The sequence below is a fragment of the Corvus hawaiiensis genome, chromosome 13, assembly GCF_020740725.1.
Source record: "Corvus hawaiiensis isolate bCorHaw1 chromosome 13, bCorHaw1.pri.cur, whole genome shotgun sequence".
NCBI classification, from domain to species: domain Eukaryota; kingdom Metazoa; phylum Chordata; class Aves; order Passeriformes; family Corvidae; genus Corvus; species Corvus hawaiiensis.
Genome location: NC_063225.1, coordinates 7,694,277 through 7,720,414, shown reverse-complemented (window position 1 = coordinate 7,720,414; position 26,138 = coordinate 7,694,277). Strand labels below are relative to the sequence as shown.

General features: G+C 41.8%; 1 long non-coding RNA gene across 1 annotated transcript in view; it reads right to left on the bottom strand.

Annotated features, from left to right (window-relative positions):
* The window catches only part of LOC125332938, a 51,511-nt gene extending 26,138 nt beyond the window's left edge, over positions 1–25,373 (bottom strand). Inside the window, exons 1-7 of the long non-coding RNA XR_007206687.1 lie at positions 25,125–25,373; positions 20,805–21,084; positions 18,223–20,011; positions 17,441–17,530; positions 4,370–4,556; positions 2,428–2,524; positions 46–401 (exon numbers count right to left, since the gene is read on the bottom strand). This is a non-coding gene — a long non-coding RNA (uncharacterized LOC125332938). The remainder of the gene's footprint in view (positions 1–45; positions 402–2,427; positions 2,525–4,369; positions 4,557–17,440; positions 17,531–18,222; positions 20,012–20,804; positions 21,085–25,124) is intronic.
* Between the last annotated feature and the right edge of the window lie 765 nt (positions 25,374–26,138).

The following is a 26,138-nucleotide window of genomic DNA, read 5'->3' as shown; positions in this document are numbered from 1 at the left end:
GCCCTTCCGAGGGTCATGGTACTTCAAGCTACAGTGTGTTCTTACCTGCACACACGTGGAGTGCATTGGCTGGTCTGTGTGGCACAGCAGAATGTTCATCCAGTTCACTTCCCTTTGGCCACATAGAAGAACAACAATTCCAATAAAGCTATCTCATCCAGAGGTTGCTCACAAAATCACCAGGGAAGGCGGCTTGGTGGAGGGTTTCAATGTGTTGTTGTACACATTGCAGTTGGCTTTGAAGCAACTTAAACATCAGAGGATGATGTGATTCTGATTTCTACATCTCCTGGATGAGATGTTGCATTGCAAAGCCCAAATCTGATCCCCAGAGATTTTCAGAAGAAAAACTCCCTCAACAATTCTACCAGCACTGCAATTCCTAAGACAGTTTTCCAAAACTGAAAAAAATCAGACAAAGATGAGGTGAATGATATATAAGGGACTGAAGGATAAAAAATTCTTTTTGGTAGAGCAGGGAACCTGAAAGAGGTGCTGAGTGTCCACAAAGAATGGGAGGGAAGACAGAGTTCTTTCAAAGTCAGGCACTAGGTTTTCCCTGTTACTATTTGCTGGTTTGTCAAGGAAAAAAAGAACAAGCTAAAGTAAACAATCCAAAACTTCATGGCTGATAATGTTAGAAAATCTTTCTTTAGGTGCTGGTCATGGGTGACACAGAGAATCAGGTGCGTGTGATGCCTTGGTACCATCTTTAAGTAAAATCTAAAGAGTGGGGATTGGGTGCAATTTAGGTCTCCTCATGAATGACTTAAGTTTTAAGATGTTTTGAGATATAACCTGAAAAACTTGTCATCCCTTTCTGTCCCACAGAGGATAACTAACGCTGTAAAATGCAGCAGGGATGTGCACCCCTTTCTGATGTCAGGCCCATTTTAAGGTCAAGCATTGAAATTCTCTGCTGGTGTCAGCTGAGCTTTTGTATCTCTTCCTAGAATTTTACTCACCAAGGACTCTTAAGACCATGCACATTCATTAGTTTAAAAGAAGATATAATTACCCATTCATGTTCCATTTCCTCCTAACCTTGCTCATGTAAGTAGGTGGCAATGAGTGCATTTGCTAGCTGGTGATTACCAAATTAGTTGATTGATAAACCTTCATGAGCATAACTTTTAGGGAAAAAAAGTGAAGTATTAACTTTAATGAGTTGATCTTTTACTTCAACATGATGTAATTTTTATTAACTTAACTTGAGCCAATTTATTAGGGTGGGAAGGGAGAAAGGGAGAGAGCTTATATTCCTTTGAACTCATACTGCAACAGAGGCAAACAAATGGGAAAATTTCTTAATGTACTTATATTTTAAAATCCACATTAATTATAAATCCACTTATTCTTTGTAAAGGCAGGGTCTGCAGCCTGGTTGGGGGAGGGAATGGGGGTCATGTATAAATTGTCTCCCAAGGACCCCACTGAAATTTCCATAGCATTCGCCATATGACACTGATGTGTGAAAATTGACATGAAGATTTGAAAATTGGGACCGAGGGAGACCAAGCATAAAATAACTTCAATTTTGCGCTCTCTCTGTCTCTCAGAGGAATAGTGCAGTGGACTGACCAACACAACACAAACAACTGAAGGGGAGAGAAAAAAATATTCAGGGAGAAGGATAGTAGTTATTAAAGAGAAAACACACTCCTCACTCACAGAGAGAAAGGATGATCAATGGACTTAGTCACAGAGAAATTCAAGCAGAAAATTGCTGCTGTTTTTTATCTGAGAGGCAGAAAGTTTAACCAAACCAGAATTCTCTCAACTCACACCCAAGGCAAACAGTGAAGAAAACCACTTTGTTTTGAAACAGCGGGAAAACTGTGTAAGTGTAAATTTTTGTTTGTGATTTTACAAATGTTATGATGCCAAATAAACTGTAAGGTAGAGTCCTCTCCTCCAGAAAAGAGCTACGTTTTATTCTCTATCTATCCTTTCCTTCTTTTTGTGATCTGAATGTGGGTTTTCAGAACTAAGTTTTGGTATTTTGGAGCCTCCTGCTAACACTTGTCTACGCCAAACCCAAACGCTTTAGGACCTGTTCCTTATGCCTCCCAATAAATTAATCATTTTGCAAAGGCAGAAGGAACCAAAACATCATTGGCCTATGGAAATAAAAGTTCCTCCCATGAATTATAACTGCTGTTCAGGAAATAGATACCCATAATTTTCTTAGCACTGACTAGGTATTCAATAGCTCACATCTTTGGGTTATTGGTCAAAAGGTTAACAGGTTAGAAATTCACTTTGGACTCTCAGCAGGACCATCCAGCTCTGCTGTGTTGCACTGCAGACAGATACCTTCCCTATCTGCAAGACCATGGGGTTTTTGCAAAACTAGATTTGTCATTAACTTAGTCTTAAAATTCCACATCTGATCTGCTCTGCTTTATAGAGACACTCAACACTCACCATCATCACGAGCATTGGAGGAGAGTCCTGTTGCTACTGCTGCTATTTCTCTTTTGGGTCACAAGTTGTTTGCTGGTCCCTGTTATCCCAAAGACACCTGCAAGACAATGGAAATGCAATTCTGTATATTTCTGCATCGTATATGGATAGAGATAGAGATGAGACAGGCATGTAGACCATGGTTTTAGCTTTAAAACTACCCATTCTCTAGTTGCAGCAAGTCCTGAGGTCATTCTCAGGCTGAGAGGATGCACTGTGCAGTCCTGAACACTCAGCCGTCTCCCCTCAGCCTATTTTTCTCAGGATTACTGACTTTATTTTATTTAGCTTTGTGGCACATAAGGTTCCTTGTGCTTGCTGATATGATGATCTACAAGAGCAGTGTTCACATGCTATGGATCTCATTTATTACGAAGTGAAGTATATAATAATGAAAAATAGCTACAGCTATTCCTTCCCTCTCCAGGGTATCTCAGCACCCTTATGGATGACCGCACACACAGTCAGCTCCATAGAAACAAATGGAGGGGAAATGGCAGCGCACAGCTCCAAGCTGGAGGACTGAGTGCCTTTGGTCTGGAGCACGCTTGATCCATAGCTCCTGTTGAAGGCACATTACAGACGGTGCTGAAAAAAATATTTTTTTTGCAACAGCATGCCTAGATGTGGAGCAGATTGGCCTTGTAGGAACTGGGGAGCGGGCAGAGAGGAGAATTCTCTATTACAGCAGCCTGTAGGAAGCATTTGTCAATAAACACCTTGAGGATTTTCTATAGAGTCCAAAGCAAAATGCCCCACGATTCACGGTCCAACACAAGAGCTGCCCATCATTGACTCTTAATGCTCTGCTGAGCATGAAAACAACAGCATGGAAACAATATGAAAAGGCCTTGCAGGTAATTTCACAGGGTAACAAGAAATGCCAGGCTTATTGTAATTACTGGCACTGGCGACAACGGAGTTAGTTTAATTTAAATGCTGGGACCTTTAGGGCAGCTTCTGTGCTTCACACGCTGCCTGGATTTTATAAATTTTGTGCTTTGACTCATCTGATGTACTTACATAAAATTAGATAATTTGAGTTGCACTCAAAATGTGCTTTTGAACTTCTTTCCTCAACTAGGAAAGCTAGGATGTTACATTTACATTAAAAAAAAAAAGAAATTGGAAACTTACTTGATGATCACCTGATTCCAGCATCTGAGGCTTTAAAGAAAATAATGAGAAGACTACAAGAATTCACAACACTAGAACAATAACAAGGATGATGATATTAATAAGGGTTTATTATCATGTAAACAGAAAATAGAATGCAAGGCAGTATCTAATCTACAGCATCTAATGATTTCATTACTTTCTTTTCCAGCCTGTTGCAATACACTGGCCATAAGGCAGTATTGCCTTGAACTGTAGTTCTGTAATGTGTCTGTCTTTTATTTAAGTACTTACATCTCTTTGTACTGTGCCTGAATATGGCAAGGTTGATGCCATCTCCCTTTTAATGGACTCAAATCATTAAGTTACTTCCAATTTACAAAACTGTGTGGTCAGAATATGGCTCAGTACTTCTATTAGCACTTTTAAATCACTCAGGAAATCATTCTAACAATTATTTCTTCACTCTAATAATAAAACTAATAATGTGTATGTTTCCTAGGTTTTTCTTCAAATATGCTTTAAAGGGCTTGAATTTCTGAACTTTAGAACTCTCAGTTTGTATGACGTCTTTGGTAAAAGCCCACTCATTCCAATACAAAGGTGATTTAAAAAAGATTTTCTGTACTTATTTATGTATAATCACAGTGCAGATTGCATCAAATGCTTTAGAATGTGCGTATAAAACACTCCTGGCTGGTTTCACGCACTTGGGAGATAGTCATCTCCCTGTGAAGTTCAAGATGAAATATTCAAATAAGAAGAAAATAAAAAGGATAACACCCACCTTAAAAAGGTCTTCAGAAACCTGCTGGGCAGAGTTTGAGGAGGAAAGATAGGAATGATATACTGCCATTTTTGAGAAGCGATGGAAGAATCACCTCGATTACTACCATGGAGAAACGTTTTCAAGGTAACTTTTAACTCCAGAGCAATAGTAGCAAATACTTTTCAAGCTGTCCCGAAGATTTTAACTAGAAAAGCAATATTCACAGAAGCAAAAAAGACAGTTATAGGCCATTGGGTGCAGTGTAATTGGCACTCAGCCCCAGCCACAGAGGTTGGAAGCTCTCTCTGAGTTTGACACAGGGCATATATTGAACTTGGAGGCAGTTTAGTGAAAGCTCATTTTCTTGGACTATATAGTTCTGTCAAAATGCAAGTGCTTCACAAATGGCTTCAGAAATCAAGATGGAAGAATAAAGTTCCCACAATTCTGAAATGTCCACTTTTAACAGTTCGGAAGTAGAGTTTGAGGTTTGTGTCTAGTTTTTATATATGTGCATTTAAAATAGTTTAATATCTATATATGTAAAACCCCCACAGTTTTAGATATACCGATATATAGTTTGATATATATGTTTATATTTTTAGATATATATATATAGATACATGTGTGTGTGTGTGTGTGCAAATATGTGTATGTATTTATAAATATCTTTTCCTTTTTTGGAATTTTTGGAATTAGAACTTTCCCTTATTGGAATATTTCACTTATTGTAAAATTATTTTAAAAGCTGAAAAGCAAAATTAAACACTGTTTGTAAAAAGGATAATCTAAAAGTTCAAATATTTCAGAAGGGAAAGGAGATTAACCTCAAATTATTTTTGTAAGTGCTGATCTGCAATGGATTAATCAGACTTTTCTAATTGGAAGTAGAAAGTGAAGGAAGAAACTATCTGGCTAATCTTAAGGTAGATGCCATGAGTAAAATCAACTAAGTGTAGAGAAGAAACAGCCCTTCTTGTAGGCATCACATTTTTTTTTACAGACAAGGCTTCTTAAGGACATTCTTGATATCTTAATACCTCAATCTTGTTCAGTGTCATTTCTGAATGAGACCATTGTTGAGGCAACAGTGAGTTGCATAGCTCCATCAACCTTCTTTAATTTGCTTGGAGATTATGGGAAAACCTCTATAAATCAGTTTTATGACCTCATGAAAAACTTACAGTTGTATGGCATCACTTGCATGAATTATGAGATAGCCACAAAAAGGACCAAAGATGTCAAGGACACCAAAGTGAAGCTTTATGTACCCTGGGACATGGCAGCACATGTCACAAATCTACACTTGGTAGAAATACCAAAGGCAGACATGGAAGCTAAAATTCTCTGTTTCCTAAGCATGAAACAGGACTTGGAAAGGCTGGGAAAGAATTGTTAAAATAATCTTGATGAGAGTCATTAGTCTGAAGATGTAACAATTTAATTCTTCATTAGCATTAAAAAAAAAAAACAACCCAACAGAATGCGCACAGAAAAATATACTTAATGAGAAAAGAATGCAGGTCAAATACTCTTTTTCCTATTCAAATAAAAAGTTTACATAATGTCTTTTGTTAGAGACTTTATACAGTCTGAATATGCTGCAGCTGTGGCCACATATTCAGTATGTTCACAAAACAGACCTCCAGTTGCTCTTTCCTGGAGTTCCTTCCGCTTTAATATTACATCTCAATGTTTTTCTCATATTTGTCAAAACCTAATCCAATCGTCCCTGAACTTTATGTTGCTTCGTGGTACTGTAAACCTAAAGCAAAGCATGAACTTTGCAAATTGAGTTGAAAGCCGTAGAGACAAGCACCTGGAGGTCAGTTTTTTTGTAATGTTAGAAGCAGAGATAGCCATATATACCCTGACTATCAGTTAGGTGCTTCCATCAACACTAAAACCCTTCATAACATCAAACTGATTTTGGCACTGCTTCTTTTTGGAGGAAAGCTAGAAGAAAGATTCTGACCGTGCTAAAGAACCCATGCCAACTTTTTGAGGGGACACAACAATATTTGACTTCACATTTTAATTTTCTATCATCTAATAAAGAATTATTAAAAAAAAAATTAACCGAAGTAAAATATTCTGGTTTTGTCAAAACATTTCTTTCTTTTATTGACACCAAATAAATCTTATGATGTTCCCTGGCATGAGTACTGGCTGTTTCCATTGTCACTCCATCCAGAAGGGAGCCAGGCTCCCAAATCTCAACCTCCCTGTGTTAAATGAAATGTTTATCCTCCACCAAATACTGATCAGCCTAAACATAATCCTGGTGCGATTTGCCAGGATAGAGGAGGCAGAAGGTCCTGAGCTCAGCCAGAGTTAGCCCTGGCCAGGCTGATGCCTCTCACCTTCCCTATGTCCCTGCAGCCTTGTGCTCAGGGAGGGGATGCAAACGTAGCTCTGTAGCACCTCTGGAGGGAGGATATTGCTGATGCTGTGTTGGCTGTGCTACACCAGTGTCCTGCAGCCACTAAAGGTGGGTCTGACAATATCTGCTCCCCCGCTCTTTAATTCTCACCTTCTCCCCTTCCTGTCCTCATTCAGATTTCCCTGGGACTGCTCTTATACCTTAGAGCCAAGCAGACTTTTAGTCCAGGAGAGAAGCAGCCACTGAAAACAAGATATCTGGGCCCAGTGTTGTAAACTAAATTATCCCATTTTCTATTTTAACAGGGCTTGGTGTCTCTCTGGAACAGAGAGCTGAGATGGAGAGATAGACTTTGCCTTCCTCCCCTCCCCTGCTCTGCTCAGCTTGATGTTCCTACTAATTCTCTCACTCAGGCCCTGCTGTTTGAGTCTCTTCTCTCTTTTTTCCCCTCTGCCATTATTCCAGGTGGTTACTCATCCCATTTGACTCCCCTCAGAGTGTCACCAGGCTGCTGCCAAAAGCTCTTCTCTTTTCTCTCCTGTTGTGTTCACTCTTTCTCTTTTTTTAACTTTTAATCTTAGCCCTCAGTGAGGTGTGCTGAACAGTCATGATGAAGCATTGAGGATGTTAGAAAGTAAACTACTGGAAGAGGTCAGCAAGAGCAGAAACCAATAAAGCAAAAGAAGGAAGTTTGATATGTACGAACAAAGCAATTGGTAATGATGTGAAATAGTTGGGTCAAACAAGGGCTGTGCATGAAAAAAAGATTCACCTCCAAACACCTGAAAAGTTTACCTAACCTGCTTCTCCTTGACAGGAGCCAATCTGTTGCTGTGAACCACTGCTAACAGCTTTATAACCTGCTTTATTTGCACATCTCAACACCCACATGAGTGTCTGGCCATCAGCAGCAGGGTGGATTCCTTTCTTTAAAAGAAACTCATGAAATCCTATAAGCCTCCTGTTTCCTTTTCTCTTCTATTCATTGCTGCTTATTACCTGAAAGGTGTGATTTCAGACTAAGCTTCCAATATCCTCTCTTAGCACCAGTAAAGCCATTGAATTCAAAGGGGTGGCCTCTGATGTATGGGATTGTTCAGTGTAAAGGTGGCTTTGTCGAGCTCCTACTTAGCCAGAGAGCAATCAGATACTGCAGCTTCTACTGGAGAGGGCAAAATTCCCAATTTGCCAAGCAGGGGAGCTTTGCTTACAAGTGGAAGATGCTTTTTTTAGACGGATTTCATGTCTGAATTCCCCAAATTGACCCAGGAAATGGTGGGGGGAAAACAAACAAACAAACAAACAAATAAAGAGAGAGAGAGAGAAAGGAAAAAGAGAAGAATCAGCTATCAGTTCAGATTAACCCATTTTCATGCTTGGGAAAACCAAGGTTTTTTAAAATAGATAGTGAAAACCAATGGCAATAGGGGGCATTTTGGGCACAGCATATTAAGGACTGTCTCCTCTCCTTTCCTCCCTTCTGAGGGGGTGGCAGTGCAAGAGGGCATTTATTTTTCCTCCTTGGACACTTGCAAGCCAAGACCTTTTCTGGCATTTCTCTTGGTACACCTCAGGGGAAATATTTTCATGAAATTTCCTCAGAAAGTAAAGAACTCCCTGTTGGTCCCTGCTGTCCCTGTGTTGCTGCTGACCCCCTCTGAGGAAGTGTTCTGGCATTTCCACAATGGCTGAGGTACACTGACCTGAAGGGAATAAAATTCCTGGAGCCTTGCTCAGATGGCAAATTGGACAGGACTTTTCCCTTCTCTGGGAAGGCAGCCAGCCTTCCAGCTGCAGCCTGGGCCACCTCGGAGCAGACCTGGAGGGCACTTTCCAAGACCTCAATGAGAGCAGCCTTTATTAAAAGGAGAATTACAATATTAATAGGAAAATTATTTTGCTGCTAATGACAAAGAACTCAGTTTCTTCATACTTGGACACAGTTATATTCCCAACTATGCCAATCTCAATATTATCTCAGATGGATGCTTGTTCCCAGGAGACCCTTAGGGGAGTGACCTTATGTCCCTCTACCTTTGATAAACCACTGCCTGCATGCATATAAATCAATTAACACCATCATCTTATGCTAATTTTGAATTTAGATGGCATGCTGGAGATAAACAGGGGTGTTTATGGCTGTCTAGAAGGAGACTACAATAACAGTCTTCCTTCTTCCCCAATACACACACACAAATACACCCACACCCAGTGCACATGCACATCGGGGTCCAGCAAACCCCCGACTTCAAGGAGCCTTCATTTAGCTTCTTGTGCTCTCTCTGTTTTCTAGGGCAATTTGGACAAACAGAGCAGCCAAAATAACACCGTGCAACATTTAAACATCCCTTGTCAGCCTTTTGCTTTCTGGTTTGCTGCTGTGTCATTCCCATTCCTGCCTTTGTTGTTGTTCTGGTATTGCTTTGTTTAATTTAGGGTACTCTGAGGGTTGTGATGTTACCAGACTGGGAAGAAAAAGAGATTTAGAAGTGGAAAAAATTTACTCTATTCATGAATAGAGCTTCCTTTTTATCATAGCCTGACTATCCACAAGAAATAGCACATCCCAGACTCCCCCCACCCCACCACAGAGCAGGACTTACTGGTGTAAATGATCAAGAGCCATGCTGAAGCACTGGGTCCAGACAACAGCAGCTGGGAACACATCCAGGAGGCAGACGGAGCCTCAAGACACAGGGGATGATCAAAGGAGCGCCAACAGCGTTTGTGATCAGACCAAATGAAAATTTCTGTCTTCACCTCCTCCCTGGCAGTCAGGTGAATGGCTCATAGGTGGTGGCCAAGGCACAGCAAGCAGACACAGAGGAGCTTTATGGCCCTCCAAGCTCATCAGCAAAAGCTCCTTGTGCTTCCTTCTGGAGGAAGGACTTCTTGCCCAGGCTCTGTCTGGGTCTGGACAATGAGTGGAGTATGAGGGTGCTATTTGTAGAGCAAAACACATCAGTATCTGACATGTTTTAGTGCAAGACATGCAGAACTGGATGATGAGAATCTATTCTCTGCCATTGACATATCTCCATGATAAACATATCCATGAACTAGGGGTAATTTTTATCTCTGATCAAAGCTGTAAGCAGGCACAACTCTTTCCCAGTTGACAGCTCTGGGCAAGGAATGGATATGGCAGAACTGTCTAAAATACAAGTCAAGTTAATTTCCTTGGATCCTGCAATTCTCATCAACATGGGCATTTTCTGACGATGTGATTTACTTACGAGCAGTGCCCAGCCTTCTATGCCAAGGCAAAGAAAAACAGAGGACATATGCTGAAAAATTTGTAACATGGTCCCCTAATCAAGTGCTGGCTCCATCCTGTATCCTGTTATAAATTGTAATCTACATTGTGTCTACTGTACACATGTCATTATTCTTTCCTCCACTCTGCCTGATTGCATTTAAATACTTTTTTTAAGTCATTATTGGTTCTCCTATTATTTATATGTAGCTTGGCTTGGTGGCTATCCTCTTTTCTTTCTAGCAGAGGGACCCAAGGTTACTTTTACTCTTTGTATCTGAGGAACCAATTAATTTCCAGCATCCCCTAATGCCATCCCAATAAATAGAGGCTGCTGCAGCCATATTTCCTTCCACAGGGAGACCAGGCTGTTGAGCCAGTTCTGAATCCAGTCTTAGCTCTGCTCCATGGTTGAGATATTCAGAGGATGGTCTCAGCTGAAACCCTTACCGCTCGCCTGATTACTGTGTGTGCTGCTTTCCTTGCAGCTTTTCTGTTACACTAAGAGTACTTGTGTATCACTTTCACTCCCAACCCAAAGGGACCCCATTTCTGAGCAGTATTACAATGACAATATCCATGGTTGGAGAGGGAAAGCTGAGGGGTGTTTTTATTTTTATTGGGTTTGTAGTTATTTCTAATATTTTTGCCATAGACTGTTATTTATTTCCTTTTTGTAGACTCCTTGCTTCCTCCTTATAAATCCACAAAATACCCTTAAAATTATTCATCTTTCATTTAAAACTGCTGGGGGCTAAACTGGTCCCTGTGCGGTCTGGAGTGAGGAATTAAAACACTGCAGCAGCTTTCATGGGAACAGGTGTCCTAAAAAGAGAGACAGGCACAGGCACACCCTGGGCACAACCCCTCTATAAATAACAGAACCCCAGCCCTCTTAAATATCCTCAGTAAATCTCCCTAGGAGTTTTAGGGAGACATCATATTCATTTAAGACTGGGCAGCCAAGCAGCTTCCTTGCTGCTTGGGGGCAGAGGAGCAGTGGCAGTGTCAGGCACACACAAACAGGTGGTTGTTTAGGGTGGCAAACTGATGGAGAAACAGCATTTATGGTGGTGTCTGTCCTTCTACCTCTCTGTGCTCTGTGCCTTGCCCTATTTTTGCTAAACTGTCACCTTTCAGTGTGGGGGAAGGTGAGGCTGTGCAGGTGGTTGCGCTCCCCAGGACAGGCAGAGTGATGTGACCGGAAGCTGGCCGAGTCCCGGCGCTGCTTTACACCATCCCAGCTGGTGGCACTACATCATCCCTGCAGGGCCAGGCAGGTGCCTTGACGCTGGCAAAGGGGGAGGGCAGGGATCAAGCACGAGTCAAGGTCAGCAACACGAGCAGTGATGCAAGGGGAAAATGCATCACAGGCAGTGGGGTGCTGGCTCCATGCTGAGCCTGGGAGCAGCTCAGAGAGGATGCTGTGAATGTGGGACTACCCAGCTACAGACACAAAACTGGGCTTTTCTCTCCTTGAGAAACAGGGAGAAAAAGAGGCTTCCTTCAGGCAGCAAAGCACTGTTCGGATCAGACTTTTCAAGGGAAGTGTGCTGAACTGGAAGGCAAAGAGGTCTAACATGGGCAAAAAACATAAAATGAAGGATAAAGTGCGAAATCTTGCTGGCCAATGGCAAGAAACCCCTCTGTTTGTGAATCTAATAGGCGTGTGACACACACATGGTGGTAGTACTTGAGCCTTCCCATCTGGCACTACTGATTAATCAAGTGCCTCTAAACCGAGGAAACCTCCGAAAATATCCATCGACAAGAGATGAGAGTGTGAGAGAAAGTAAGACAACTCCAACTGTGTCAGCAGAGGCTGTGCTTGATGCTAACAGGTGGTGACGAACATTGCGTGATTTAGAGCTCAGAGGGGAACAGGAATCTGAAAGATCAAGTGTCATTCCAAAACACTGACAGAGTTTGGGACCTGAACCTTCAGGCTTCAGGTCTTCCAGGACAGAGCAGAACATGAAAACAGGGAGAGGAATTAGAGAAATCGGCTCCAGTTCAGCATTTCCTGCCTTCAAGAACTCTTCATTATAAATAGTTAAAAAAGAAATTATGAGCTCACCTGATATGCCAACCTTCTTGAGAATGCAGAACAATGCAAAGTCTGTTTTTGTTCAGCTCTTAGACCAGCATTCAGATCCCATTCCTTGCTATCAGTAGCACCTTACATCCTTTACACATTAAGTTGCAGTGACGCCCGTACCCATACCCTATAGAAATGTTGATTGGCAGAATGAAGACTGGCAAAAGTCGGATCTACAAGTGATTTATGAATCCAATTCAGTGGCTCTTGTTTATAAACAGCCTGGTTTGCCGAATTGCTGTATGCATCACTCCAGCAAAGATACACACAGGTCTCAGGTGCTCTGCACACAGCAAGAAATCTGCAAGGCACCAAGGAAGTGAAGGAGAAGAGGTGGAGTCAATGAAATAGAAGTGCTGGAGAAGAAAAAATTCATATCCTCAAAGTTTCAGGACTGAAGTTCAGCAATGGAGAGAGTTCACTGGCCTGGCAAGCCTGGATGCTGCCACAGGAAAGCACTTTGGAACTGCCATAGCACTGTCCCCAGTATCCTTAGCAGTTATACACCCTGTTGTTCTCCTCAAGCACAGAACTACCTTGAAAATAGTTTATCTCTCCTACAGTCAGCATTAACCAGTAATATTAACCAGCCAAGGCTTTGCTATTGAACCCAAATAAAATGTGATCAGAATTTGGGTTGATGAAGACCTGGTGGGGGAACTGCACAGAGCAGAGAAGAATTCATTTTCTTTTTCCATTGTGTCAGAATGAACCCTCTGAAAAGAAGACTGTGCAGCTTTAATAATAAAAAAAAAAAGAAAGAAAGAAGGAAAGAAAGAAAAAAAGAAAGAAAGGTGCCTCAGTTGTCTCGGCAGCTGATCAACAAAGGAGCAGTCGTGAGCTGTAACCTCTTGGAGCTGCAGTCTGGAACATGACACATGTCAGGCTATGATAAATGGTGCGGAGTGTGTGCAATTTCAAGCGCAATGCCCTTGAGATGCTCAGGACCCCGATCGCAAATGTTATTGTTAAATTAAACCTTAAAGGAAGGATTGGGAAGGGGAGGGGTGAGCTTGTGCGTGTGTGCGTATGTGTGTGAGAGTATGTGTGCATTTATTTATTTATATATGGGTGGATATATGAAATGCACAGAAGAGAAAGGGAAAATGGCAAGGTGAGGAGAGAAAAACTTTATATTTCTTTTAATTGAATTGTGCATCTTCTAGGTCTGGCTGAGCTATGGGAGAACTTCAGGCAGGGTTTTTCTATCCTACAGGCATTTTATTACTTTTGCTCCATCACAATTTGATAGCTAGAGATCAGCTAAAGTAGGCAGGTGCAAGATTGGAAAGCAGGTAAATAAATAAATAAAAACATGCCACAGATGTGCAGTTTCTCTAGCTCAAGTATTCTGCATCCAGGTACCTTTGAATCCAAATGAGTGAAGCTTCAGAGAGTACTGAGTGCTGATTTTTGGGAGCTGCTGGTCTCTGAGGGCTAGTTTGTTAGCTGGGCTGTTGTTTGATGGTGTGTGTTTGTTGTTTCTGAGACAAGTACTCACTCTTAAAAGCTGCTCTGAGAAAGAGGCGACGTTCACATTCACCTCCCACTATGAAGAGTGCAGGGACTGAATTTTGCAAGTCCTCCAGGCAGATTTCAGCCCCCATCTGCAAGAACGGCCCCACTGTGCAGAACACTGCTTCTGTGGTGTCAGCATCCTTTTTCCTGTGGTTTTGGAATGGGAGTGGGGACAGAGGCAGTGAACAGTGTTTTAGACAAGCAATTGCAATAGTGTGAGTGCTGAAGGGGCATGGAACAATGATTAAGAAACAAAGCAACCTCTCCCATATGCTGAATAACCTTTTGGCAGGAGAGGTGGCAGGGAGGGCTCCATAAGCCTCACCCTCTGGATTTTGCATCATGTGGGTACTGTAGAGAGCAGGGACGGGATCTCCTGGGCTCCTATCTCTGCAGCTTCCAGGTGCTTCCTTACTCCCTCTAAAAAGATGAGAACCAACATACAACCTACCTTGAGGTTGTCTCTGGTCACCCTGCACCTGGACTTGCATCTGTTCCTCTCCCCTCTTCCTTCTGTTGCCTATTTTATGTCTTCCATCTTTCCCATGTGCAGAGGAGCCTCCAGTTTTAACTCCCACAGATTCCTCAGAAGTCCTCTCTTTACTTTCTCCCTTTCCACCCTCCCTCCCCCATCACATCCATGCTAAGTGCAATTAGTGTAGGCAGTGCAGGAAACACAGTAGAGAATGGAGCTGTGTAAATGAGGGGGAGGACACAGAGTGGGTGAGGTTTGGGGTGGGGAGAAACTGGAAAGTGTTCAAGGGGAAATGCTTACATGGCTTGCATAATTGAAGGGAAGAAGCAATGAACAACATAAACCCTCCACTGGAAAAGGAGATGGGAAAAGCCTTTAAATCATGATGAAAAGTAAATTCAAACAAACAGTAAAAGGTAACAAAGGACTAGCAGTGACTCATTTAGCAAGATATATTGTTTGTTCTAATTTTTACCAGGTACAAGACAAACCCACTGGTTGCAAATGACCAGCATAAGAGACCTCCATGACCTATTTCAAAAACACTTAGGACAAGGAAAACAGGTAGCAGAGATCTGGCTGCACCAGCAGTAATCCATCTGCTAACTGCTCCTGGGTACCTCCATAGTGACTCATTGTCCATTAAAGCCTTCAGAGTGTCACAACAGCATTAAAACCAAGACTCAGATTTGGGAAATATAACAAATTCAAAGAACATATTAGATACCAAAGTACTAAGATTATTATTTTTAGATGCATCTTACGAACATCCTACAGTTTGTTTTGTACTTTTTGGCTACTGTTGCCTAGCGTCCAGGAAAAGTCAAGTCCTTTTTTGGTTCTTTGGAACATTTTCCCCATGTTTCTTGTTATTAAAGAAAATAAACATTAGACAAAAGCGGACTTTATTGTATCTATAAATAATTCAATGCAGATGGATTCATGGAAAATACCAGCAGGCAGATTTTCAGAGAGAAAGAAAGAGAGGGAATGGTCTAAGGTTAGATGGTGAGGAAACAGAAAGAGTGAAGCAGCAAGAAACTGCAAGATGTGATGAGAAGAACAGACAGAAACAAGAAGGTAATGAATGGTAACTGAACATAAGGATACCTTGGAAAGACAACTCCATCTCTTCAAAAAGTTTGTATCCTTTAGTTACGAGCTTCCTGCTACCGGAAAAGAAGGCACTTGCTGTGTGTCTTGGGAGGGTACCAGAGACTTGCATTTAATCATCTCTCATCCTGATGTGTTACCTCTCCTAACTTTTCCTTTTGGGGACAGGTAGCAGGTGCTGACCATGTTGAGATGCTTATTTAATGATGCATCCCTCTCCTTTATGACCTTTCACAGGATCCTGTGAAAAGGATAGAAGCCTGTGTGGATGGATGCCAAAAAACTTGTTGATATTCAGTGTTCTGTCTCATCCTAGAAAAACACCTGTTGCATCACAACATGGAAGGTTATATGAAATGAACACTGAAAAAAAGCTAGGCCTGTAGGTTGGAGGAGCTGGTGAAGAAATGATTGGTGGGAATGAAATACACTTTTAGGAGGAATGGAGCAGCTTTGCTTGATTGCAAACAGCCATTTCAAGGCCACCAATTTTGCTGACGTTGCACCAGAAAAGCCTTCCTTGAGGTATTGCTTCTGCCAGGCAATGTGGAATAAAAGCCAGTTTAGGACTCAGCTGGAATCACTGAAGTAAACATAAAGGAAAAACGTGTGTTACATGGGATTCCTCCCTGCACCATGTAAGACATACGAGGCCTCTTTGTCCAGTCACTGCTGGGACATGGACTGTATTTTTGTGATGTATCTTGGCTTTTGTATCTGTGCATAACCAAAAGGCAATGGATACTGAAGTGGAAGGCAGAGGAGCTGTAAACCAGGTCTGTGGCCACAGCTGAATATGTCTCTGCTCCCTAGGAGTGCTTTTGGGAAAGGTGCTGCAGCAGTGAGCTATCTCCTGCAAACACAGGGCATCAGGGGAGGGAGACAGGAAGGTTTCTAGGGAAGAGAACCACCCACCCACAGGTGGGAAGAAAGGTTTACTTCAGACACTAGAGGAACAGAAGTAGAAGCATGGGGAGAAATCTTCTTCTTGCCATTCTGCTGCCTTGCCACATGCTGGGGGAGCAGCACATTGTTCTCCAGCTGAACAATGCCCAGTTCCCACCACATGCAACGGGAAAAGAATGTGAGCTTCGCTTTGCTTTATTATCAACTTGTGCTGTGCAGAGATAACTGCACAGGCTGCTCGGTCCCCGAAAAGCAAAGATGAATTTTGATCAAAATTGGATTACGGGGCATTTCATTTCTACTTAAGAATGGTTCTGAATTGGTTTCCCATTTACTCAATATCCACAAAAATAACAAAATAAAAACTGTCAAGACTGAATAATGCTGCTGAAAAGAAAAAATAAAGCTCAAAAATTTGCTGAAAAATAATTGGACTGAAACAGCTCCAAGTCAGATTAGCATTAAATCTTCTTAAGGATGGTGAAGGCTCTTGCAACCAAAGGCAAGTTATGTCATTAGGCTGATTCTGCATATTTAATTCTCAGTGTGCCAATTTAATGTAATATTTTTTGGTTATCAGGGACCGTTCTTTCTTGATATATAATAATGACATTGCATTTGGTTTAAAAGTAGAAGTCTACAATCAAGGCAATCACAGACTATTAAGTGCTCAGTCAAGTCCCAATCAAATTGTGTTCAAATGGGTTAAAGGGAGATGGTCAGAGCTGCCAATCCCAAAATACAGCCCAGCCCTTCAGCCCATCCTGTGGCCAAAGGAGTAGTACTCTCTTGACTTCAGCAGACTCTGTGATGGAAAATATTTCTGTCCAAAACAAAATTGTCCTGCAATCTGGATAAGCTATTCAGAGCAGACAGTGGCAAATTTAGCCTTTTCTCCTGTTCACAAATCATCCATGTACGGACTTTGTTGTTTTAATGCTTTTGCATGTATTTGCCTGACAAATACTAAATATAGAAATAGCTCAGCAGCCTGGTGACATTGATTATATCTTGTATTATCTACAATAGATTGTGGTATATGACTGGTCCTTTAGGTTACGCTGCAATTTAGCCATAGAGCAAATATGTTAAAATACCAGTGTAAAACATACTAAATCAGATCCTCATGAATTTTAAAGCCTGGAGTCTGAAGCTCTTCCTCAATCTGTTTACTAAATCAGTGCGGCTGCTCTCAAATTAAAGTGCAGTGCCCCATAAGCAAGATCAGGCTTATGAGCCATCATAAACCCACTTTGCACTTGTAAAAGGCAGCTGATTCAGCTGTAACCTGAAAGCAGTTTTTGGGACCAGAGTATTAAACATTTCCAGAAGTTTCTTACCATTGTCAACCATCTAGACTCCTTCAAAATCATCCAGCAGGCCAGGCTGTGGGTTCTGAATTAAGTGAAGTGTCTGTCCTCAGTAGGCATCTATTGAAATGCAAGAGAAATGTCCCCTTTGTATTAAAATGCTTGTTTTATAACTAGACATGTTTATAAATATGTGCGTGTTTGTGAGGGGATTGATTGAAAATAAAGTCATAATACCGAAAAGAAGAAAATCTTCATTTTTGCCAAACAATGTAGAAATGTTGCATGTTAGGGTCAGATACAGAGGCAGATTCCATTTAAAGGGAATTTTGAGGGCTCACTGTGATGGCACAGAAACCAATGTCAGTGTTTGCTACCCTGAGCCTAGTTTGGTCACAAATTGCTGCTTAAGGACCTCAGGTTTCACTCTTCCATAGAGGAGATAATGTATGTCTTATGGCTTAGTCTTTTTTCTGGTGCCAAAGGGGCAGAGCCGGGGCTGTAAATGTCTTCAAAACTAGACTGGAGAGGACTGAAGTGTACCCATGGCACAGGCTGCCCAGAGAAACTGTGGATGCCACATTCCTGACAGTGTTCAAGGCCAGGTTGGACAGGGCTCTGAGCAATCTGCTCTAGTGGAAGGTGTCCCTGCCAGCTCTGGGGGGGTTGGGCTAGGTGATTTTTGGAGGTTGCTTTGAGCTCAAACCTCTCTCTGTGAGATGACTGAAGGATATCCATACATTCCTTATGCCCTGAGTGGACATTCAGCCAAGAAATACTTGTTCTATAGTTACACAAAAACTATTTATTACCTGTGAGAGATCTGATCCTCAAGTATGTGCCAGGGAAAGGAAAGTATTGCTTGGGTCATGTTGTCTCCTTTTGTCTCAGATATCTTGCAGTATTTCTCTTCAAGTAAACTTTTCTTGCTGATGTGCCAGTCTCTTGGAAAAAAAAAAAAACAAAAAACCCAAAGAGACAAAAATTCCCCTTCTGCCGACATTCCCTTCCGAGTCTGGGAACCTCTATTGTCTTTTCTCTGGTAATAAATGATAATAATTAAAGGCAAATACACAATAATTAGTCACACTAGGTTTATCCATCTGGCATACCTGTATCTCATCACTGTGTCTTTGAAACAGATGACAAGCACCATATTGCACAACATCCTGCTAATGGGTCTGAGCAGGGAAAGAGAAGGTAAAAGGTTACCATAAAAAAAAAAAAAAGAGAGAAAGTAAAGAAAGTAAAAGGAAAAAAAAATAAAAGGTTAGCAATAGGGACTGACATTATAAACATTGTAGAACATTTTAAAAAATAGTGGTGGCTGACTGTCAAGTTATAAACCACTTACCAGCAGATGGGTTTTCAACTGGGGGTTAGGAAAACATGGAAATATGCAGCCCTTGGCTTAAACTACCTCCTCCTTAAAATACCTGTACCTGACATACCTACTGTTGAAATAAGGATCATTTCCTGGAAGATTTTAGTTGGGCATGCAGATATATGAGGAAAACAAACCATTCTAAAAGCTAACTGAAAATTTGGTTTCTTTCTGAGGATAAGACATTACAGACCTAGTAATCAGCTATTTTGGTCCCTCTTTCCTAGGTTGATTGATGCACACCAGGAGTCTCTCCGTCGCTATCAGGGCTGCCTGAGAGAAGGCGGAGGAAAATTAATACAGCAAAGAATTTTCAACAAATATTTGCTTCTTTAAAAAAAAAAAAGATCATACAAGTTTGGCATTTGATTTCTGGGAACTTGTGAGAAGCAGAGATTTACTTGTATAAATAATCACAGGGAGCCAATTTCAGTCACACGTATTCAGATTTCGATTAAACCTCCACGAGTGCTTCAACTCCCTTTCAAAGAAAAAGCAGACCCTGGCATGGTCTGAGAGCTGATTGTCTGGTTGTAATGATTTTTGTGTTGCAGTGCAGTCATGCCCAAGATGTCCTCCGTGGAGCTGGGCCCAGCTATGTTACCTAGCTGCATAAAAACGAAGAAAGCAAACAAAGGCAGTGCCTGACCAAAAGCCTCCACAACCTTAGTGTAAGATGAGCATCAAGCACAAAAGTGATTTTGTGCTTCCCCAGGTCTAACCTGCCTGAGCCTTGCAGAGCTGATAGCTGAAAGCTACCAGATGGCACTCTCCGAAACAATAATATTCATTTTTAAAGTAGTTGATGATAGATTCTGAGGTAAAAAAAAGTCATTTGCAATTTACACCCACTACCCATCCGAGCTTCAAGGCAAAATCTTCCTTCATAAACATCAAGCTGCCCATCAAGCTGCCCTGTCACCTGCACTCTGTGAAGATTTGTATCTGGCTGGGATTTAGTGAACATCTCAACTCTGCCTTTGCAATGAAGCTGCCTCTTCTGTAGGTGTTATTGAGCTCAAACTCACCACAGGTCATGAGGTGGTTGATGTGATGCCAGTAGCTGAACTCTTCTCTGTTGAACATCCCAGTCTCAGGAAGAGAATAATCATGACCTTGGCCAAGCTTCCCTGCACTCAGGCAACGCATCCAGGTGTTTGAAAAAATAGTAATGGCAAATTGGTTCATTTTCATCCAGTTCTTGTGCATTGGGAACTCTGATCATACAGAAAGATAAAGAAAAAAATGGAAAATGCCTTTTGAATGAAGGGAGGTTCTACAAGTGATGCTCCCCTAACACCTCCTACTGAACTCTGTCCCTGACCATGTTAACATAGGGAATGCATCATTAACTGAGTTGAAAGAACAGATTTTTTTTTTTACACCTGGAGCTTATCTTGCACAACTCTGCCTCCCAGAAGCACTTCAGCCAAGCTAAGCCCACTGGTGTACATCACACACAATAAGCTGTGATGCTCTTGCAATAGTCTGGAAACGCAAAAATTTGCATTGGTCTGCAAATGAATTGTCTCCCTCAGTCTGGGAAGAACCATGAAGCTCTGGGATGGGGAACTTATATAAAACCAAAGCAAAACCCTGGAGTTTGTCATTAATTCTTCCTAGGTAAATTAACTGGGGACAAGCTTTTCAAAATGCTTCCTGTACATATTTTCTATACAAAGAGACCTTCACTTGTTTGTTTCTCTCTTCCTCTGGACAGTCCCTGGTGATGATTTTCACAGCTCTTATGGAAGCAGCTCATTGTTCTGCAGAGACTTAATTAAAGTGTACTTCCATGTGAAATTAGGCTATTGTATTTATTTAATCTTTATGGTAATTGCTGTAGAAGGGCTGTGACTGCCTGCATCCTACTCTCACACCCACCTCCCTCTCCACCCCACGGCCACCACTCCCTGAAGGAAATGGCAAGTTGTTCTGTCCTGGTTGAACTCCTCATCTGCTCAAGTGATGCATTTGAACTTTAACCCACGGACAGCAATATTTGCTCACCATGCCAGCGTCTTTCACAGAATTAAGGTGTGCTGGAAATGCTCTGCAGAGAGAAACATTTGTTTGTGGTTTTCTTCTCCCACATGTCAGCTGATGCTACATTGACTTCTTACAACTGTACTGACTTGTCAGCAGAGCTCATGTGATATTTCACACTTTCTGTGCCAGTCCATACATCTTTCCTAGGCTGGAATTTGTCTTGAAACTGTGCACTCCATTGCCGTGGGAAAGCTTTTTCTTAAAATTAAAAACTAAATGTCTATGAGTCCAGCTTAATCACCTGAAATGTTAAAGATACAATGTCAATGAACATACAATTGCCAGGTAAAATTTATGTCCAAATATTATCCAAGCAAAGTGTAAAATAAAGCTCTGGCACTTGGTTACTCTTGTGGGGAGTAGGAGGAATGGTTTCAATTTGTTTTCAGAACATTTCCACAGTGAGATGAGTCTGTTTTCCAAAGAGATGTTGGTAAATTGAAAACAACATCAGGTTTCATTGAGTCCACTGTGCCTGGAAACGGATGAGTAGAGTTGCAGTGAGGAATAAAAATGAAATAAATGTAATTAAAGTCTCCAAATGATCTGATGCCAAAGTGATTGGCATTTTTTATTTTGTCCTCAAAGACTGAGCTCCCAAAAAGTGTTTGTCCTGAGATGCACCAGCAGACAGGCTATCTGCCCCCCTCTCAGACCATACCTAAACTTCAAATCTGACTCAAGAGAGTCACATCACAGGAAGAGGAAAATTGAGGTCTCTGGCTCATCACTGTAAAGATGAAATTGCATTTTCTGTCATAGTCCAACATCCTGTTTAAATTACTGTTGCTGCAATACTCTCACATACAGAGGCTTCATATTTAAGATAATTTTTCAGATTGGTTGAATAAAACACAAGAATCCAGCATTTCATAAATCAGTTGTCTGAAGCACAGATTATAATCCAAAGCATTTCCAGAAATTCTCTCATCTGTCTTCTGCCAGGTATGTATTTTATGCAATTGATAACCTCCACTTTGTTTCCATATGAAACCATTCTCTTTCATTCTGTCCCATAGGGCTCTGTGCTGGCCCTGGTGCTTGTGAAGCTCTGAATTGGCTTCCTCTTCTAAATCAGCATGAGGAGTGAATTATTATTGCAACATCACATCACTATCACTCAGATTCACTTTGATTTATCTGCCGGCTGATCCCAACAGCCCAGCTCTGCTTTCTTGCTGGGTTGATGCAGCTATTGTTTCAAATCTGGTGGTAGAGAGACCATATCTGTGCTCTTTCTTTGCAGCTTGCCTTTCTGGATGGTGGGCTATGTAACTCCATCCTGACATAAGGGACACGTCCAGCACTTTGGAAGAAGATATGAGAAACCACTCACTAGGCAAAAATGGAATAATTCATCTCCACTGCGCTGAAAAAGCTTTAACCTAATCCTTTGGGCACAGAGAATTGCTTCAACTCGAGGTTTTATAGCCATTCAAAACTTTTTTAGTGTTAACCCTGGCTATTCTTCTTCTCCATGTAACTATCTGATGGCTGTATAGATCCCACCGAAGTCTGACTCTGGGGAAATCTTCCCACAAAATTAACTTTTCTGACACTCTAATACCTGAGCTAATATTTCTTACTCTGTTTCATTTTTTGTTGCAACCACAACAAGGTAAAGAAAGGATGATTCATAACTTCTGAAGAGGCATAATATTCAAATATCTGGAAGCTTTAGCTGGTGTTTGAAGATGACCCATCATAGGTGCTGTGTTTGTACATCAAATGAGTCATATTCCAGTCTGAGAGGGCTTCCTATCTTAGGAAAACACCAGATTTAGTAGCTACCTACAATAACCAAAGGTGTTCAAAAAATGAGTAATTTGCTCTTTTGCTTGTTTTTCCCTGGAGCAGGCTCAGTTTTTAGGTAAAGGGAATCTGGGGGATTGTTTGTGGGACTTAAATTTGACTTGATTTTGCTCCGTAGCTATGACCTCAGCTATCTGCAATCTGTCCCTACACATTCCCCCTTGTGCAAGTCTAGGAAAAGGGGGCATGAGCTCAGCAACTCAAATAAGCTTCCACCTGCAGCCCCTCTTGAGTATATCTCCTTAGACCCCTACCTATTTTGAATTTCTTCTTTTGTACAATGCCTCCTCTCCTCAGAAAATTGCTCTTTTATTGAGCTTATTTTTGGACTCCAAAGGTGCTGTCAGGAAAGGCAGAGATGACAGTCCTCTTTGATGCAATCTGGGTAATATGACTGCACTTGCTGGTGTGTTGTACCTACAGGAGTGTAGGGAATGCATCTGAGGGGACGTTTGATCTTCCATGACTATCTCTTACGATCCCATTTTTATACGGTTTATATACACTCCACGTGTGTGCAGGCACTGCAGCACCAAGGACTGATCTCAAACAGAGCATGGCCATGTTTAAACTGGCCAGTGTTATCCTTCAGCCCCTGAACAATCCATGGGGGTGGCCCCTTTGGCCACCTCACAGGGCCTAACGGAAAGAAACAAGGAAAAACAAAACAAAAAGCCCAGCGACTATGAACGGGTAGAAACTTCAGCTCCATTATCACTCCCCTTCATCTGCTCAAAAACCCTCGCTGAAGGGGTTGTCATGGTGATGCAGGTTTGACCTCTCACTTTTTACTCTTCCAGGAGCTAAAAAGGTAAAAATGAGCCATTCTGTCTCGAATGAAAATCAACCTTCCTCAGTCAAAGGACGCCGAATTGCTTTTTCCCTTTTTCAAACCCGAATGTTTCCAAAGGCGACACAGAAATATATAAATAACCAGCACCAGCATCAAGGAGCATGTGTGGGATGTGGCAGTGGCCATGGTGGATGGGGCTCAGCAGGAATGGTCCATCCCTAAGTTTCTTAGAAGTCACAAGGTGCCACCTCCTGCATTTCCCCTTTGCCGTCTACATTCTGTCTCTGCAGCCAGCTCCTTACTCAGCCACTTCAGTGTGGGGTTCATGCTTGTGGCAGCTCTAGGGCAGAAAAATCAAACTATTGATTGAACTGTGTGGCAGCCTCATAAGGCATTATTAGCAGCTTGCTATAAGCAGGACCAGAAAGGGTAAAATCATTTATTTTTATTAATATTCTCGAGAGTTGGGCTTTAGCGAACCTGCCGTTTCCCTGGGTTGGCAGCAAAGTGATTGCACCGTCTCCTCATTCCTGGATGAAGCTGGAAATGCACATGGAGGTCCTTCTGTTTGTGCAAGGGGGTGGCCTAATATGTTGGGATAGAGCCCTTGTCTGAACTACGAGCCGAAGTAATCTCCTTCTGTCGATTACTACTGAATCTAAGTCCTCTGCTTTGATAACCAAATCCTTCCCTACTTGCTCATTCCCCCCATCCAGTCTCTCCTTCCACCACTTTCACGCAGTGCCAGGGTAGTTTGACATGTGAAACCAGCATGAGTTCAAATCAAATATTCAGGTTACTGACAAGCTGGCCTTGAATGAAACATTTGAAGAACCTCTGATGCAAATTCTCTGATGCTTAACACATCTCCATCAAATCTCTTCCTGCATGAGACTCTCTCTACCAGTTCTACCTTAAACAAAAGCTACTGAATTTATCTGACAGAATCAAAACAACCCAAGGTATATATATAAATACACACACACATTTATATATTTTGCATGTGTGTGTGTATTTATATATGTCATATATATATAAAGCGCCAGCCTTAAAATCCTACTAAACTGCAACTGAAGTCTGGAGTCATCTAAAGTTCAAATATTTCCCATGATTTTGGTATGGAAGTTTATGAGAAGTGTTTCTGGATGGTGTACCAATGTAGAAGGTCCTCACAGCACCAGACTACAGGAGTTCAGCTCCTCCCCAAACACCATTTTCCCCAAACCAGGGACCATCTCTCTGAAGATCCTTGACTCACACATCCTTGCTTCCACTTTTCTGTCCTTACAGATGAATCTTTAGTGGAACAGGTTCAACAGACAGGGTCTGATGGTCCTTCCTCCCACCCCATGTGCATTCACCAACCCCCAGACATGCTCCACTGCCTGGGCCATCGCCCTTGAAAGTTTTGTGCCTGAACCCCTGAGGTGTTTCAGCAGAATGAAGGCACTTCTGCCTCCCATGTGCTCCAGAAGCAGAGCTGTGCCGAACACCAAGTTCCTTCAGGCCCAAGACTATCACTCAGACCCAGCCATGGGACCTTCTTAGACCTTCCCTTTTGCTCCTTTGCAAAGCAGTAATTCTCAAGCCATTAGGGCCTCCCCCCTGCCCACCATCTCAGTAACTTCAAGTGTTTTGAGAGCTGAAGAAGATGGGCAACCCCTGCCATGACCCACCTTTCTCCTTTGCCAGCCTCCCCGGTGTGTGCAGACCTTCCTCTCCCCATCACATATACCAGCAGCCTGGGCTGTCCTTGTCACAGGCCTCATGCTCATTTCTGGAAACAGCCACAGGCTCTCCCTTCAATGCCATTACCTCCTCCAGCTCCAGCAGTGACCATCACTACAAGAGTCACCATGACCTCCTGATTCATTCAGAAGAAGCATGTCATGGAGAGACACAGTAGATTGCTTCTTGCTCTCAGCTAGAAGACCATGATGCCCTGAATTATGAAAACAGACAGTATTAGTGACAACACTCTAAGAGCACCTTGTGGAAGGGCATTCCACAGGTTAATTATATCTGTGAAACTTTTCCTTTACAACAGTACAGCCCAGTGAGTCTGATTTGCCTCTATAAAAGGTGGCTGTCATATCCCATGCAAGCCATTTCTCTAGCACAAACAGGCATTTTCTAAGGTTAAGCCTTACAAGGGAAAAAGAAATATTTTCTTGGACATACCCTTTTGTCTTAATTTTGGTTATACCAAAAGCAAATCTACCTCTACACAGACTTTCTTTGGGGTGGGAGGGATTGAAGCAAATAGTGCCCTGATCCCATTGGTTTTGTACTGTAACACTTTGGAAATAAGATAATGAGGGGATGTTAGGGAAGTGCTAACTTCTGTATATTCATACTTAGAAGTTCAGCCCTGAAATGCAAATTAAAAAGGACTTACCACCACTTTTTCTCTCTCTCTGTTATCCTGCATTTTCCACAGCCTGAAAGATATAAGTCATTAGATAAATGACTGCCAGTGGAATGCTATAGCTGCAATGTAAACCATGAAGAAAATATCCATAATAACAACAACAATAACAAAATAATGCCTCCCTCAGAGAAAAGTTCTGCTTTTCACATTTAAATGTACTAGTTATCAGTTATTCCTGTTCATAGGGCATTAAAATACATGCTGTTTCCTAAGCACTGGTGCAGCTCTAACTAGACTCAAGCTTGGAGCTAAAATAGAA